Source organism: Anolis carolinensis, chromosome 3 (genome assembly GCF_035594765.1).
Source record: "Anolis carolinensis isolate JA03-04 chromosome 3, rAnoCar3.1.pri, whole genome shotgun sequence".
In the NCBI taxonomy this organism is placed as follows: Eukaryota; Metazoa; Chordata; class Lepidosauria; order Squamata; family Dactyloidae; genus Anolis; species Anolis carolinensis.
In genome coordinates, this window is record NC_085843.1 from 196,794,246 (window position 1) to 196,810,594 (window position 16,349).

General features: G+C 39.6%; 1 long non-coding RNA gene across 2 annotated transcripts in view; it reads left to right on the plus strand.

Annotated features, from left to right (window-relative positions):
* Positions 1-16,349, plus strand: part of LOC134297719 (uncharacterized) — a 179,179-nt gene that overhangs the window by 55,551 nt on the left and 107,279 nt on the right. For both annotated transcript variants that reach the window (XR_010004579.1, XR_010004578.1), the window contains exon 3: positions 2,518-2,566. This is a non-coding gene — a long non-coding RNA (uncharacterized LOC134297719). The remainder of the gene's footprint in view (positions 1-2,517; positions 2,567-16,349) is intronic.

Genomic DNA, 16,349 nt, shown 5'->3' on the forward strand with positions numbered 1-16,349 from the left:
TTGGCTCGGACTGCCCGAGCTTGTTCTGTGTGAACGACCAAGTTAAAGGACCTCCAGGTGCACCTATCGCACAACAATTGCCATTAGGCTGGACAGTCATAGGCCCAGTGTGCATAAACAAGATGCACCCACCATCGTCGTTGGACTCCAATCAAGCACAGGTGCTTAAAGGTGGACGTCCTACACTTGTGCGCAGTTGCCTAAGTCACATCTCAGTCTACTGCCAAGGAATAACTCCAGAGTATTCCTCCACCTTCAAAGTCTCTGAGAGAGACGAAGCCATAGCGCTCTTGAAAGATGAGCAAAGGTTCTTGGACAGTATGAATGCTCAAGTCTCACGAAGTACAGAGGGAAATTGGGTAGCTCCTTTGCCCTTTAAGTCAGATAAGCCCACTTCGCCAAACAATAGACACATGGCAGGGAAAAGACTCTGGTCCCTAAAGAAAAGAATCCATCATCAGGGTAGAACTCTAACTGAGGCAGCCCTTAGAAACGAAGGTCTGTGGGTAGTTAATGCCAAAAGGTTGGTCAACAGTTGTATTTTCAAATGTGTTAAATGCAGGTGCCTTAGGCGAAACTGTCAAAATCGGTTAATAGCAGAACTACCTCAGGATAGGACTTTGACAGACCCACCCTTTTCCCACGTGGGAATTAATGTGTTTGGTCCTTGGGAAATTGTTACCAGAAAAACCAGGGGTGGTGTTGTAAATAATAAAAGATGGGCGGTTTTGTTTACTTGTTTGTCAAAACGAACTGTCTATATTGAGGATGTAGAGGGAATGGACACTTCATCATTTTTAAATGCATTGAAAAGGTTCATAGCCCTCAGAGGGCCAATTAAGTCAATTCGATCGGACTGTGGCACCAATTTTGCATGTGCAGACCTTAGCCAACCACTTCTGGAAGAGGTGGAAGGCCGAATACTTAAGCCAGCTTCCAACCAGAAGACTCTGGCAAACCCCAGAGGACAATTTCAAGGTGGGAAACCTTGTGTTGCTAAAGGACAAAGACTTGCCCCGCTATGCCTGGCCTATGGGCATTACACTAAAGACCTTTCCTTGCCCTGACGGTAAGGTTAGAAAAGTTCAGGTAAAGACTCATAGTAAGGACAAAATGTCTGTCCTGGACAGACCAACCAGCAATCTCGTGTTGCTTGTCCAAAGTGTGTAAGTTTTATAGTGTTTGTATTGTTGTGTATACAAAGGTGTTTGTATGTTTTTGATTGGTAAATTCCCACATCCTGGGAATTTAGCGGGGAGTGTTCCGTCCCCCAGGACGATGGTTTGCCTTACCTATTGGTCGTTTGTTTGTTTTCCCTCCTTTACATTTTGTTTGAGCCTCTGGCTGCAATAGCCTAGGAAAAGTGGCTTGGAATCTGCAAGAGCTGGCTGCAGTTTTCTTTGCAGTGATTGGTCAAAGAGTGCAACATCTTAGGACCGCCCTTTTTACCAGGGTCTAGTCTCCATTTTAGAGCTTCATTCTGGCTATAGTCTTCCAACGTGCTGGAGCTGTGCAAAGCTAACTGGGACAAATCATCCTCAAAACCAGGCCAATCTAAGCCTATCCAAATTAGATAAGTATTGAATTATATTGATCTGGAATAAGAAATCTAGTTAGAGGAGCAGAGTTATTCCATCGCTTCTAGAACTAATCTTTGCTGTAAAGATAGGGAAGGAAAGAGTTTCTCCTTCTAATATAGGCAGCGTGATTAGGGTATAGTGGTTTTATAATCACTTTTGCCTTCTGGAACCAGGGATAATTCTGTGACTAAAACCTATAGAAATTTGTTTCATTTTCTGCAACTTTAAGATCTGTGCCAGGTTTACAACCTTGTATGAATAAACATCCTTTTTTGAAGTTATCCAGACTCAGTCGTTCAATATCTATAGGACAGCTTATAGGGATTTGCAGTTCGCCCGGATAAAGGACAGCACGTTTCAGTTTTATAGCTTTTTATTGTCCGGCGGACGGCACAATTATATTTCAAATGAGTTGATTCTCTTTTTATCAGCTTTCTTCACTGTTCAGCTTTCACAACCACACATAGAAATTGAAAATATGATTGCATATACAGTAGAGTCTCACTAATCCAAGCCTCGCTTGTCCAAGCCTCTGGATAATCCAAGCCATTTTTGTAGTCAATGTTTCCAATATATCGTGATATTTTGGTGCTAAATTCGTAAATACAGTAATTACAACATAACATTACTGCGTATTGAACTACTTTTTCTGTCAAATTTATTGTATAACATGAAGTTTTGGTGCTTAATTTGTAAAATCATAACCTAATTTGATGTTTAATAGGCTTTTCCTTGATCAGTCCTTATAATCCAAGATATTCGCTTATCCAAGCTTCTGCCGGCCCGTTTAGCTTGGATTAGTGAGACTCTACTGTAATAGATAATCCTGGTTTTGATATTTAATCATACGTTTTACACTAGATGGTTAGATCTAAGAGACTCTCAGATTTGCCAAGTTTTAGTGATCAAACATATCTTTTTGTTTCCATTACTACAGGATTCCATTTTTGGGACAAAGTTCTTGTAATCCCTCGGCTGGCTTGAAGGTATATTCCAAAAGATCTACATTTTCTAGCTCTGCTTCTCTTTCTTACCAACTCCATAACTTTTCTAAAGTAATTTGTCTGCCAAGCAATATTTTAACTACAGTACTTAACATATTGTATTGTGACATTTGCAATATTTTCACGGTAAGCATCACTTATACTGGAGATATTTTCCCCAGGCTAAAATCAGCTCATTATTTGTACAGCATATAGGACAGATTTGTGCTTCTGTTACTATCATAAAATATTGCTTTACTCTTCACAAACCTGCCCTGCATTTCCTTGGGGAGCAACATTTGTAGCGTCAGATAATGCCCAGGAAAGGCAGATATGCTGAACAATTCAACCCTTTGCTTCTTTGAAGATATCTGCCAACTTTCTTTCATTGCAAGGAAGCAGACTTTGCTGAGTTGCATTTCATTCTTCACATACTGGTGAATATGTTTAAAAAGTGATTAAGAAAATACCACAATAATCTTTTCCCTGTGACATTTGATGAAGTGATTGTGCATGTAGAAATATGGAATTGTTCATGGATCTGGGGAGAATCCCCCACATGTTAAAATACAATGTGTGCATATGATTAATAGATCGGGGGGGGGGGGGGGGGGCTCAGAGGTTCTAATATAATCCTAACATCTATCTCTGTAACTTAGCAAAGACAACTAATCAATAACAGTTGATGTGATTCAGCAAATAAAAATAAGATCTATTAAAATGGCAGTAAATGATATTTACTTCTGGTATTTACGCTCCAGAGTGCAATGCTGTCTGTCGATCAGTAACTTCCTCTTCTCCAGATAGAAGCAATTTGTGCTGCCTGATCCCAGTTTTCTCATTAATATGTAAATGAGGCATGCCAGTTGTTAGTTTAGAAGAAAGCTGTCATGTTTATTGTGACAGATTTAATGGATGTGTTTGGATTGTGCATTCAATGTGTTTTCAAGAGCATGTCTTATCTTTGTTTAGGCAGTAAATCAAACATGTAAACAACAATTCATTAGCATCTGTCAGAAGCTCAAAGCTACACATTGTTATAGTTGAAAATCTCCCCAGAGGTAAAAAAAAAGTATATCTGACTTTCTCCTGATTAGTCCGATTTCTTTTCCTCTTCTGTTTACTAAGTTGTTCCAAATGTTTGAATGGTGGCATAGATACATTTCTGATAGCACTAAGGATCAGGGATAAATGTCCAACATGCCAGGCTGTGCCAGAGCCTATGACTTATAGGTTACCAGTTTCAATCAGTATGACATGTAGGAAGAAAGTGCAAAGGCATGTTTGCAGCTGGACATGAAAAAAAAATGGCCACAGATCATTTACATATGTTTAAAGTAGATGATGAAGACATTGGAATGGTTCAAGATTTTCTATACCTTGGCTCAGTCATTAATCAGAATGGAGACTGTAGTCAAGAAATCAGAAAACAGCTAAGATTTGTAAAGGAAACTATGAAGGAACTAGACAAAATCCTGAAGTGAAAAGACGTATAATAAACACTGAAGTTTGGATTTTCCATGCCATCTTATTATCTATTTTTAAGTATAGTTGTGAAAGCTGGATAGTGAGGAAAGCTGGTAGGAATAAAATCAACTCATTTGAAATGTGGTTCTGGAGAATAGTTCAAAGGATACTGTAGATTGCTAAAAAGATTAGTAAATAGGTCCTGGAGCAAATCATGCTTGGACTCTCCTTAAAAGCCAGAATGACTAAACTGAGACTATTGTATTTTGCCCATATTATGGGAAGATATGATTTAATAGAAAAGACAATCATGCTTGGTAAGGTAGAAGGCAATAGGGTAGAAGACAATGTTACAGATGGATAGACTTAAATCAAGAAAGCTACAGCCGTGAGTGTGCAAGACCTGAGCATGCCTGGCAAGTATAAGGTGTTTTGGAGATCATCATAAATCAGTCATTGTGATGGCAGTTAAAAACAAATGTGCAAATTCTGATGATCTGATCCCATTTTAAAATAGGCATAATATATCTCCTTTGCCCAACACTTGGAAGGGAAACAAAGAGTTGATGTAGGTTTTCCATTATGTCTTCCTTTTCACTATTACCAATGAATGACTGGGAAATGTTTTAAAATGTTGGCTTATCAGACTTTTGTTTTGGTTCAATGCTACAAATCACCTCAAAGAGCCACAAAATCTTTGTTGAACATTGTGAAGAGAGACATACTATGTGATGAATTTTTACCACTAAGTTTCAGAAGAATATTATGGTTTCATCTTATGGATGACCCTAGAAAAGAAGTTTGCTTCCCACTGGTGTTACACAGAAAGACTCAATAGTTTTTGAAACAGAACTTTGATTTTTCCCAAAATGGCTTTGATTGGTGTTAGCAAATAATTTGAAAGATTATATTTTCATGAGTCAAACCATCTCTGCCTTTCTTAGGGTACATCTACACCAGTGGTTCCCAACTTTTTTAGACCAGGGACCACTTGACCAGAGACCACTTTGACCAGGGACGACTCTCCAACATTAGTTACAAATCACTTTTTAGCCAACTTTAGATTCAGCTTGGTTATTTAGGGTGCTGATTCAGAAAATTGCATTGGATAGACCACATCAGCTCTAGTTTCTGATACAGAACATATGCCATCCAGTAGTGGCCAGGCTAGTGTATTTATTATGAATAGTTCAGGTTAATATATTCCTTGTTGTGTATTTTTTATGTTGATCACCACTTCGGACATTTGTTCATGTTATGATATATTGAAAAAAATATTCTATAAAATATAAAATGGTATATAAAACAATTGCTTGCCCAAGATTGCAACTTATAGGATTTGTTAATTAAACATCACTAGAGTATTATTTCCCCCCCCCTCTTTCTTTTCTAGCCCATTATTTCCTTGAGCAGAAAATGCCAACTGTCTTGAATTACACTAAGGTTTTTAATGCAAACAAGTGGCAGCTACAGAACAGCTTGTTTTCATTATGGCTTACAACCAACCCAGATCTTTTAGCACAAATGGTTAGTATAATAGTTCACTTTACCATCATTTCTAAGGCATTTACAAGGAGAACAAAAACTAATAATTTAGTAAATGGGAAAAATCTAGCAATTATAGTCTGCCACGGATTTATGACTTGCAACTAATCCCTTAGTTTAGGTTTAATGAGGTCCAGTGATAAAGGAAAGCTATAACTCCAGGAAGCCTGGACTACTCACTGTGCTGAAGGATAACAATCTGCCAGTCCTGGCCCTACTATTATGGAGAATGAGGAAGCCATCTCAAGGAGGAGGGTGTCAGGAACCACCAAAAGATTGTTAGGCATTTGGTTTGTCATTGTGCCAGGAATGAAGAAAAATACGTATGGGATTTTCTACTTCATTTGCCTGGCTTTGTATACTGTCTACCTCTTCTTGGGAGGGTTGAGGTCACCATTTTATTTCCTGTCCCAAACAGCCATGCGTCTCACATTGGCCCTGGAAGCAGGTTTATGGCAGATACATAAGAGCTATTTGAAGAGCCAGCCTTGGAGAAGAAAGGCTTTGAGTCTGTAAGCATCAAGGGATCAAGATAAAGTGACCTATACTGGACACTTCTTAGTGACGCTAATCCCTGTTTGGCTTGGGGAAAAGATGAAGAGTTACATCTAGGCTTACCCCACTGTTCAGGTGACATTGTTCCTTTTCTCTTTGAGTTGCTATAGACTTTTAAGAAATATTCTGACCATGTACAGTTTTAGACTTTCAGCTCACATAGAACTGACTGCAGGAATAATACAGAGTTTGCATCCACATGATGATAAATACATTTAGTGGAAAATAAGCATTGCTTTGTTGTAGAAAAAAAAACACTTTCCAAAATCAAAGCAATAAAATGAGAATCTTTAAGCTAGGACCTTTTGATTTCAAACTGTTTTGTTTTTAAAAAAATAAGGTGAAAAGACTATAATGATAACCCTTGCCAGACCCAACATGGCCTTACTGGTCTGTGTGCTCTTTCTAGGGACTTTGTCACATACGCCATCGGAATCATTGGTTATTGCTGCAAATCATGGCAATTCTGGTGGCGTCCACTCAAGGGGTGTGGGGACCATTCACCCTGTGCCCCGCTCCATTCCGGCTTCCCCTTATCACATGGGAGGAAGCCTTCTTGAGCCAGCTCGACCCATCTTTCCTAATGGAAAGATAGGGAGCCTCCTGTTTTCTGCCGGTGGTGGTTTTTCAGTGGCGGTGGCAGTTTGGCCACAGAGCTGCTCTGGAAGTACTTCTCTGGGGTGTGATGTGGGCCATCAGGCTCTGTGGCTGAACTATTGAACTCCTGTTGCCACCATCGAAAAATAGGCAGTGTGACGAGGTCCTAGATCTATTTGCTGCAGCACTAAGCTAGGATCATTTGATTTCAAAATGTTTTGTTTTTTAAAAAATAAGATGGAAAGACTATAATTATAACCCTTGTCAGACCCACCATACTACTCTCCTAAAGTCTACTCCTAGCATACTCCACGGATATCCACACCAGGCATGTAGCTGGGGGGGGGGGGGCTTGAGGGGTTTCAGCCCCCCCCCCCAAATTTTCAGGGTGCTCCGCAAGAAGGTCTTATATTTATTATTTAAACTGTTATGTTTATTAATATCATGATCTGATCACCATGCTCAATATATCCCATATGCATGGGGGTATTGGGATAACAATACAAAAGATTTGCTAGGGTAGATCCTCTCTCACTGAGACTCAGCCCCCCCCTGCAAATCAAAATCCCAGCCCCCCCAAATCCAAATCCTGGCTACTGGCCTGGTCCACACTATACCATCAATATTACTTTTGCCACTCAAGCCCAGATTTTGTCAGTAGACGGGAGTAAGTTCACACAGTTAAGGCTTCCATGCCACCTGCACCTGTTTTTTTAGGATTTCTGACTTGGCCATGATGATACATTCTTTAGTTATATCCTGTTTGGATATACCTGCTCAGAAATTTGAACTGGTCCAGAGGGCTGGGGATGATTACAGCTATCATTACTCCTTTGTTGTAATAGTTCCACCAGCTGCAGGTTTGTTTACAGCAAGAATCTTCAAACTTTTTAAACAGAGGGCCAGTTCACAGTCCGTCAGACTGTTTGGGGGGGGGGGGGCAGACTATAGTTTGGAAAAAAATGAACGAATTTCTATATACACAGCACCTATCTTATTTGTAGTGCAAAAAAAATATGAAAGAACAATAAAATATTTAAAATGAAGAACAAATTTAACCAACATAAACTTACCAGTATTTCAATGGGAAGTGTGGGCCTGCTTTTGACTGCTGCTTTTAACAGGGGCCGTGCAAATGATATAATAATAATAATAATAATAATAATAATAATAATAATAATAACAACAACAACAACAACAACAACAACAACAACTTTATTTTTATATCCCATCTCCATCTCCCCGAAGGGACTCAGGGCGGCTTACATGGGGACGAGCCCAACAAATGTGATATAAACTGTTTTAATGTATATGTTCATGTTGTAAGTCCCCTGAGGGGTGAGAAGGGAAGGGTAGAAATGATGTAATAAATAAATAAATAAAACATCAACATAGGTTAAAACACAACCCATGATTTAAAACAATATGACAAAATTAATATAAAACAACAAAAAACACATCAAATGCTTTAAAAACCTAGACATAAATACATGTGCCGAGAAAGAAACTTGTGCAGAACTCATAAATAGTATAAAGGCAATCAGGATAGGGCGAAGGGACGGTCTTATTAAAACACTGACAGCCTATAAGAATGAGGAGTAGTGACAAAGTGCAATAAGACATTGTAAACAAGCTGGGTATCTGGCGGGATTGTTCACTCAAAAGTGCATTGGAACATCCACGTTTTTAGGTCCTTACGGAATGTGGACAATGAAGGTGCCAGTCTCATCTCCCTGGGGAGAGAGTTTCAGAGCCGAGGGGCCACCATCGAGAAGGCCCTCTTCCTCGTCCCCAACAACTGCACTTGAGACGGAGGTGGGAGCGAGAGAAGGGCCTCCCCGGAGGATCTTAAGGCTCGCATGGGTTCATAGGGGAGGAGGCGGTTGCGGAGATAAGCAGGACCTCAGAGAGCCACAACTGTCCCATGGGCCTTAGTTTGGGGACCCCTGGTTTAAAGGCACAATTCAAAGTGTTGGTTGTGATCTACAAAGCCCTATACAGTTCACATACAGATTGACTGTTATCAGCCTGCTGTTGTTTTACAAGGGCTTTAACTTTTATTGCCAGTAAGTGCTAGGGTTTTGACAAACTACAAATTCCAGGATTCCATATCATCGAGTCATGTCAGTTAAAGTGGTGCCAAATTACATTAATTCTATGGTGTAGTTGCACCCAAAGCATTCTCAGATTTTCTCCCCTGAAGTACATCATTGTGCAACGATTTCTAAGTAAGTAACTCACCAAGCTACAAATGCTAGGATTCAATATGATGGAACAATGACATTTAAAATGTATCAGGGTGCTATCACTATGTAGTGTAGATGCATTCCTAGCAGCATGCCATAAGCAGCTCTCTCGTTGCTACTGCTTCAGTACAGTACAGTACAGAAGGTGGGAGGGGTCTTTCTCATGGTATTTTTTGCAGCCTGGCAGCAATTTTCATGTACATAAATAGCGCAGATAGTGAAATAGGAAGACCAGAGGACGTCAAGATAGGTAGCAATGCTGGCATATCGCTGACAAAGAAACGTATCTATAACTTCTTACTCCACTGATCTCATGTCCAGTAGTGATACCACTCATCCAGCAAAGCAAAAAGCCCTTGGGTCACCTTTGTAAATTTAGCCTCTCCGGAGATGAGCCAGTGCAAGCCTTCTCCCCAAGCTGCAAAGACGCCATTGGCTTTTCATTTCAGCAACTTCCATTTTTCCGAAGGACCTTACAATTTAATCAGGACTTCTTAATAGTACATGAATTCTAAATTGCAATCATTCGTTGCCAAGTAGCCGCAGGCTTTCCTGTCTCTTAGAAATATCTCTGTTATTTCCTCTTTTTAGAGTTTACGTAAATAAAATAAAAGCAAACTTTTACAAATCACACTTGCCGCTTTAATGTTCATAGCCCAAATATCTTCCTGCAAAAATAGAAACCCGCCTCACAATCCATCCTGCAGATTGCCGTCTCAACTCCTTATAAAAGCCATAATGAATGTGCCACGGAGACCAAATGAGAAGATCATATAATCAAAATGATAATGGTGGCTATTGTGGAACTGGCTGGAGGAAGAAAAGGAAAAAAACAAAACAAGAACGATCACCTTCATCCCTCTGCAGGAAATCATATCTCAAGGCAATGTTCTCATCTCTGATTTCAGTAATAATTGTACATATAAGGAAAGGGGCAGCAAAAATGCTATATTGGTTCATTAACCAAGTATTATCTTGATGGGGCCTGTCTTGCCTGGCCAAAGATCTTAACTTGATATATGAAAAAGAACTATGGCTCTAAAGAGGAACAAGGCAAGAGAGGCATCAACCCGACCTTGGCCCTTCCAGAGCTACAGTTAGTAATTTGGGCTGATTAGCCACCTACCTTTGGCTGAATAATTCTCCTGCGGCTTTGAGGCTACCCCAATTCAACATATTAGGTCAGAGTTAAACGAAGAGCTGCAAGTATGTGGCTTTAGCTATTAAGCCCTCAGTATTTAAAAAATACACCCAGTGGGCGAAAGGAATGCATAAATCTTTCTCAGCAGATTGCTTATTGAATGAAAGGATTTTCTCTTTGTTACCTTTAAATGTTTCAGTTGTAGAAGCCACTTTAAAAAATAAGCAGGTAAGAACAATCAACAGTTTGTTCTCTGATTGCTATGAAATCTATTTAATTCAGCAGTGGGAATATTTAAAAAGGCTCTTTATGGGCCATAATAAGAGAAGTTTGACTGTGAATATGATTTCTTACTTGTCTGCTCCTTCCCCGCTTCCATCTCAGTTATATGAATATAGGAAGAGCTTTGCTGGATTAGACTATCACCACTGCCAATCTCATCCACTCAAGTTTAGAATATCACCTAAATCAACATCCAGCCTTATCACTGTTGAGCAAACCTAAATTGACAGGTAGCAACCTGGTACTTTCTGGCCCCATGTTCTGGGTTCCATGTTCTGTTGAGGGGCAACTATTGGAAAAGGCCATTTTGCACACAAAGCAGAAGAGCACTTACACAAGGAAAAATGGACTTAACACATAAAAAAGAAGTTTGCAAAGCACATAGAGGAATTTGAATGGACTGTTTTGCCCTAGAATCATAGAGCTGGAAAAGACCTCATGGGCCATCCAGTCCAACCCCCTGCCAAAAAGCAGGAAAATTGCATTCAAGGCACTTCCAACAGACCATCCAAGCTTGCTCCCTCCTCCCTATGACTTCCCCTCACATATTTATACATGGACATCATATCTCCTCGCAGCCTTCTCTTCTGTAGGTTAAACATGCCCAGTTCATTAAGCTGCTCCTCATAGGGCTTGTTCTCCAGACCCTTGATTGTTTTAGTCGCCCTCCTCTAGACACATTCCAGTTTGTCGACATCCCCCTTAAATTGCGGTGCCCAGAATTGGACACAGTGTGATTCCAGGTGTGGTCTGACCAAGGCAGAATAAAAGGGCAGCATAACTTTCCTGGATCTAGACGCTATACTACTATTTATGTAGGTCAAAATGCTGCATCATATTGTTGGCTCGTGTTTAATTTGTCCACGAGGACTCCAAAATCTTTTTCACATGTACTGATGTTGAGCCAGGCATTCCCCATTCTGTATCTTTGCATTTCATTTTTCTGCCTAAGTGTGGAGTATCATGCATTTGTCCCTGTTGAACTTTATTTTGTTAGTTTCAGCCCATCTCTCTAATCTGTTAAGATCGTTTTGAATTCTGCTCCCATCTTCTGGAGTATTAGTTATCCCTCCCAATTTGGTGTCATCTGCAAACTTGACGATCATGTCTTCTAACCCTTCATCTAAGTCATTAATAAATATGTTGAACAGAGCTGGGCACAGGACAGAACCCTGCGGCACTCCAGGATGAAGAAGATGCATTGGTGAGCACGCTTTGGGTTCATTCACTTAACCAGTTACAAATCCACCTAACCATAGTTTTGCCTAGCCCACATTTGATTAGTTTGTTTGCCGGGTATCCTGCCTCAATATACAGGCATGAACCCCTACCACTAAACAAAGGGTGGTGTTGATGATGGACAGAAGAGGCAAAATTAGGGCACTGCCACCCTATAAGGATTCTGCTACCCCAATTAATTTTGCTTTAATCTCAAAAGTTTCTGCATTGCAGTAACATAGAACTTCAACTGAGCTTTTAGAAATATAGTTGAGACATCTAAAGTAAAAGGGCAGACAAAGATATCAATGAAATATCAAAATTATCAAGTTCAAACTCCCTGAAATGCTAGTCATTTAAGAACTGAGGAAAATTTCATTTAGAGGTGTGGAATTTTTATTTTGAGGCAATGCCTTTATTCCTCCTCCCCATAGCTGCCCTCTTGCAAATAACTCCATCCAACTGGAACAGGACAATGCAGCCCAGCACAGGCAACCATGAGGAATGCAAAGCAAACTTGTTCAGCATGACCTTTATATCCAGAGATTTAATAGCCACAATTTTACTTATATTTACTCCAAAAAAAAAACAACACTTGTGGGTCTCTCCAAGTTTTATAGTATGTTTCCTGTCCAAGTATAGTCAAAATGTCAAGTTTGCTATTATCCATGGTTTCAATATTGGCAGAAGTCTTTGAATCTGTGTCTCTTTATTTTTTCCATTTGAGTTAGACAGTCTGTGTCTTAGTTGCACGAAAACCCCTGGCAATGGTGATGAGGTGGCACAAGTTCAATTTTAAGGATGGCCATTGAGGGATCAGGGCAGGAGGAAAGATTTTGCCTAAGGCCAGGATGAGTAGATAACCATATGAATGGTGATGGGAGTAATTACAATGTAGTTCAATACTGTCTGGGAACCAGAAAGGAGATATGATAAACTGGCCAAGAATGCCCTCATAGGGATGGGGTGTTAACTATCTCCCTTTTATTACTCAATATTTTGCTACCACATTTTGTGACCTAAAGATCACAGAGGAGTTGCTCTGGTGCTTTCATTGTTTTGTTTGCTCTTTCAGCATTCAGCACAATCTTTTCCAAAATGCAGTGACCATAACTGTTCACAATATCTTAAAGTGCGGCTGTACCATCACTTATTCTTTTCAGTTCCTCTGCTAATAAACCTCAAGGTGGAATTTGTCTTTTTCACAGCTGCCCAGTGAGTCATTTTCATCAAGCTGCCCTGCAGACTAGGACACGGAACAATGGCTTCAAACTACAGGAAAGGAGATTCCACCTGAACATCAGGAAGAACTTCCTCACTGTGAGAGCTGTTCGACAGTGGAACTCTCTCCCCGGGGCCGTGGTGGAGGCTCCTTCCTTGGAGGCTTTTAAGCAGAGGCTGGATGGCCATCTGTCGGGGGTGCTTTGAATGCGATTTCCTGCTTCTTAGCAGGGGGTTGGACTAGATGGCCCATGTGGTCTCTTCCAACTCTACTATTCTATGATTCTATGATTCTAAGCTCTTTGCTGCAACACCAGGACCTCTTTTCTGGATGGTCACTGACAGCTAAGACTTTGTCAGCATAGATACAAAGTAAAGAATTTTTATTTTGTGTGCGTGCAACCAGAGCCGGCCCTAGATATTTTTCAAGTGTAGGCGAACAGAATTTTTGCACCACCCCCCAACCAATCACTGAAAAATAAAAGCGTTGGATAAGCGAAAATGTTTGATAATTAGGAGGGATTAAGGAAAAGCCTATTAAACATCAAATTACATTAAGATTTTACAAATTAAGCAGTAAAACATCATGTTTTACAACAAATCAACAGAAAAAGCAGTTCAATAGCTTGCGGAGGCAGGCCGCAGGAGACAAGAGTTGCCTCGATGGCGCCCCCAACAAGATGGCGCCACAGGCAACTGCCTAGTTGGCTTGGTGTTTGAACCGCCTCTGCGTGCAACACTTCATACTTTCTTTCACTTAACTCCATTTGTCATTTTAATATCAATTTTTACCACCATCTGTGAAGTTTTTAGGGCTAATTGTGTAACATGCATACCCAGCCAATATCAGAAGAAAAATAATTCTGAATGATTATTTATTTATTTATTTATTTATTACATCACTTCTACCCTGCCCTTCTCACCCATCAGGGGACTCATTATTATCTCTGCATCAAAGAAATCAGCCTGGAGTCTCGTGATTCTTCATGATGACTACAGTGCCAAATTAGCAAGCAAAATGGAAGATGCTCTTTCAAGAGGTATCTATCGGGTAGTCCTATTGCTGAGGAAAGACCACACTGTCCCTCTCTGTCCATTGGTTGCTAGTGGCTATGAGATCAGTAGGACAGTGAATCTGCCTCAGATTTTAGTCTAAGTTATTCAAGGTCCCGAAGTGATTTGTGTTAAACTATTCAGGACCACATCTTATTGATGATGTCTCCCATGCTGATTCACCAGCCTCCATAGCAAATCGGTGGGGCAGGGGAGCACATGTGGGAAAACGTTGCCACATGACTTGTCCCCATGGTAGCCCTGTTGTTCCAAATTGAACACTGGTAGGCTCCAGTATTGGCGACGCAGTCTTGTACTATGCTGCTGCCCCAGTTGAGCAACAGAGCCGCACTGGAAGAGAGGCTACGCAGTGTGATGGGCGGCATGGGGCTCTGTCGCTCAACTGGAACAGCAATGTCCTAGGACGCTAAAAATCCATCGTGTTATGAGATCATAAGTGCAATTGAGCCCAAAATCTGCTTGCCAAATTCTATTTGGTTATCCCTTGTTTGAAGAGGCCACTGCATTCTAGATGTTTGTGGATAGTATGGGATGTGAAATACCTATTGAATGCCCCAGTTTTCCATCCACTGCTGAATCTGTAGTCCACTATAGTGCATTCTATTGTCTGGTTTGATCTGAACAGACATCTCATACTGCCTTATTAGTTCATTTAGGCTCTTGATTGTACTACGTTGAGTTGCCTTTTTGAGTATATGTATAGAGTAGACCAGAAAAAGTATCCAATGCTGTGAGAACATATTACCGTATATACTCGAGTATAAGCCGACCCTAATATAAGCCAAGGCACCTAATTTTACCACAAAAAAACTGGGAAAACATTGACTCCAGTATAAGCCGAGGGCAGTAAATTTCAGAAATAAAAATAGATAGCAATAAATTGAGGCATCAGTAGATTAAATGTTTTTGAATATTTACATAAAGCCCAAATTTAAGATAAGGCTATCCAACTCTGATCAAATCATTATTTTCATCTTCTTCAATGTAAATGTGCTTATGTATCCTTTTAATCATAATAGAATAAAATAATATATGTAATAATAATAATATTAAATACAGGAAAATAATACAAATAATAATAGAGTAAAATAATAAATGCAATAATAATAATAATAATAATATCAGAGTGAAATAATAAATGTATTAATAATAATAATAAAAATAGAGTAAAATAAATGTAATAGTAGCAACAATAATAGAGAAAAATAATAAATGTAATAATACCAATAATAATAATAGAGAAAAATAATAAATGTACCTCATATTCTTGAGTATAAGCTGACCCAAATATAAGCCAACCAGGACCTTCACCTGAGTATAAGCTGGGGAGGGGGGGCTTTTTCAGTCTTAAAAAAAGGGCTGAAAAACTAGGCTTATACTCAAGTATGTACAGTACTTGTTTTCAGATATAGGAAGAGGCCAACATAGTCTATTTGCTAGATCTCAACTAGTCTGTCTCTTCACTTGACATTGATATTATTGTACAGGCTTGCAATATGAAATTACACATTGAATATTCTTCTTAATAACAGGCAGTCCTCTGCTGTGAATATTTCAAACTAAAATCTAGTGTGGATTCGCCACCGCAGTTAATTTGGAACCACCAGAATCCCTGTTCCATTTTGGGCAGATATAATTAATAGGCTTGGATTAAGAATGATCAAAAGAAGAATAATGACAATTGGACATTTGGGATTATTGACACACTGACAAAAGTTCACACATTATGAAATAAATGTATGCATCATTAACCACAACACAATGGTATCTGTGGCAGATTATTGTTTGTTTAAATGAGAGCCAGCATCATTTGAGCATTTGACTATGATTCAGGAGAGTAGGGTGCAAATTCCTGCTCAGCCATGGAAGCCTACTAGGTGACCTTGGGCAAATCACATTCTTTCAGCCTCAGAGGAAGACAAAGCACTGGATGTCTCAAGCAGAGTAATCAAATTTGTAAGCCAGAAGTTGAATAATTACAAGTCCCACACCCACACATACATGAGGTCTAGTAAAGACAAGAAGTGCGCTTAGTCTTTTGCATAACACATATGCATTTGGTTTGTTTATTAATACTTATGCAGAATAAAACACATGGTCTAATAGAACACAAAGAATGAAAAGAAAAAATAAAGTGGCAGTATAATAAATAAACAGAAAGTTGACAAACATGCAAAGCAGCAGTTATTAAGTATGGGCATGCAAAGTTTGCGACCTCCAACAAATAGAGGGGGGAAGACTAATTCACACTACAAATGGGAACAAAAATCTAAGACTGCATTGCAGCTGATTCTCTTGACACTTTTCAGGGAAGTATTTGGGCTGCTATCTTGTGTTGCGCCTCACTTTATTGTAGAGATCCCAGAAACAGAAGCAACCAATGATTTTTTTCCTTATATTGATTTTCCATTTCCAAAAATCCCAGTTTGTGCAATACAAT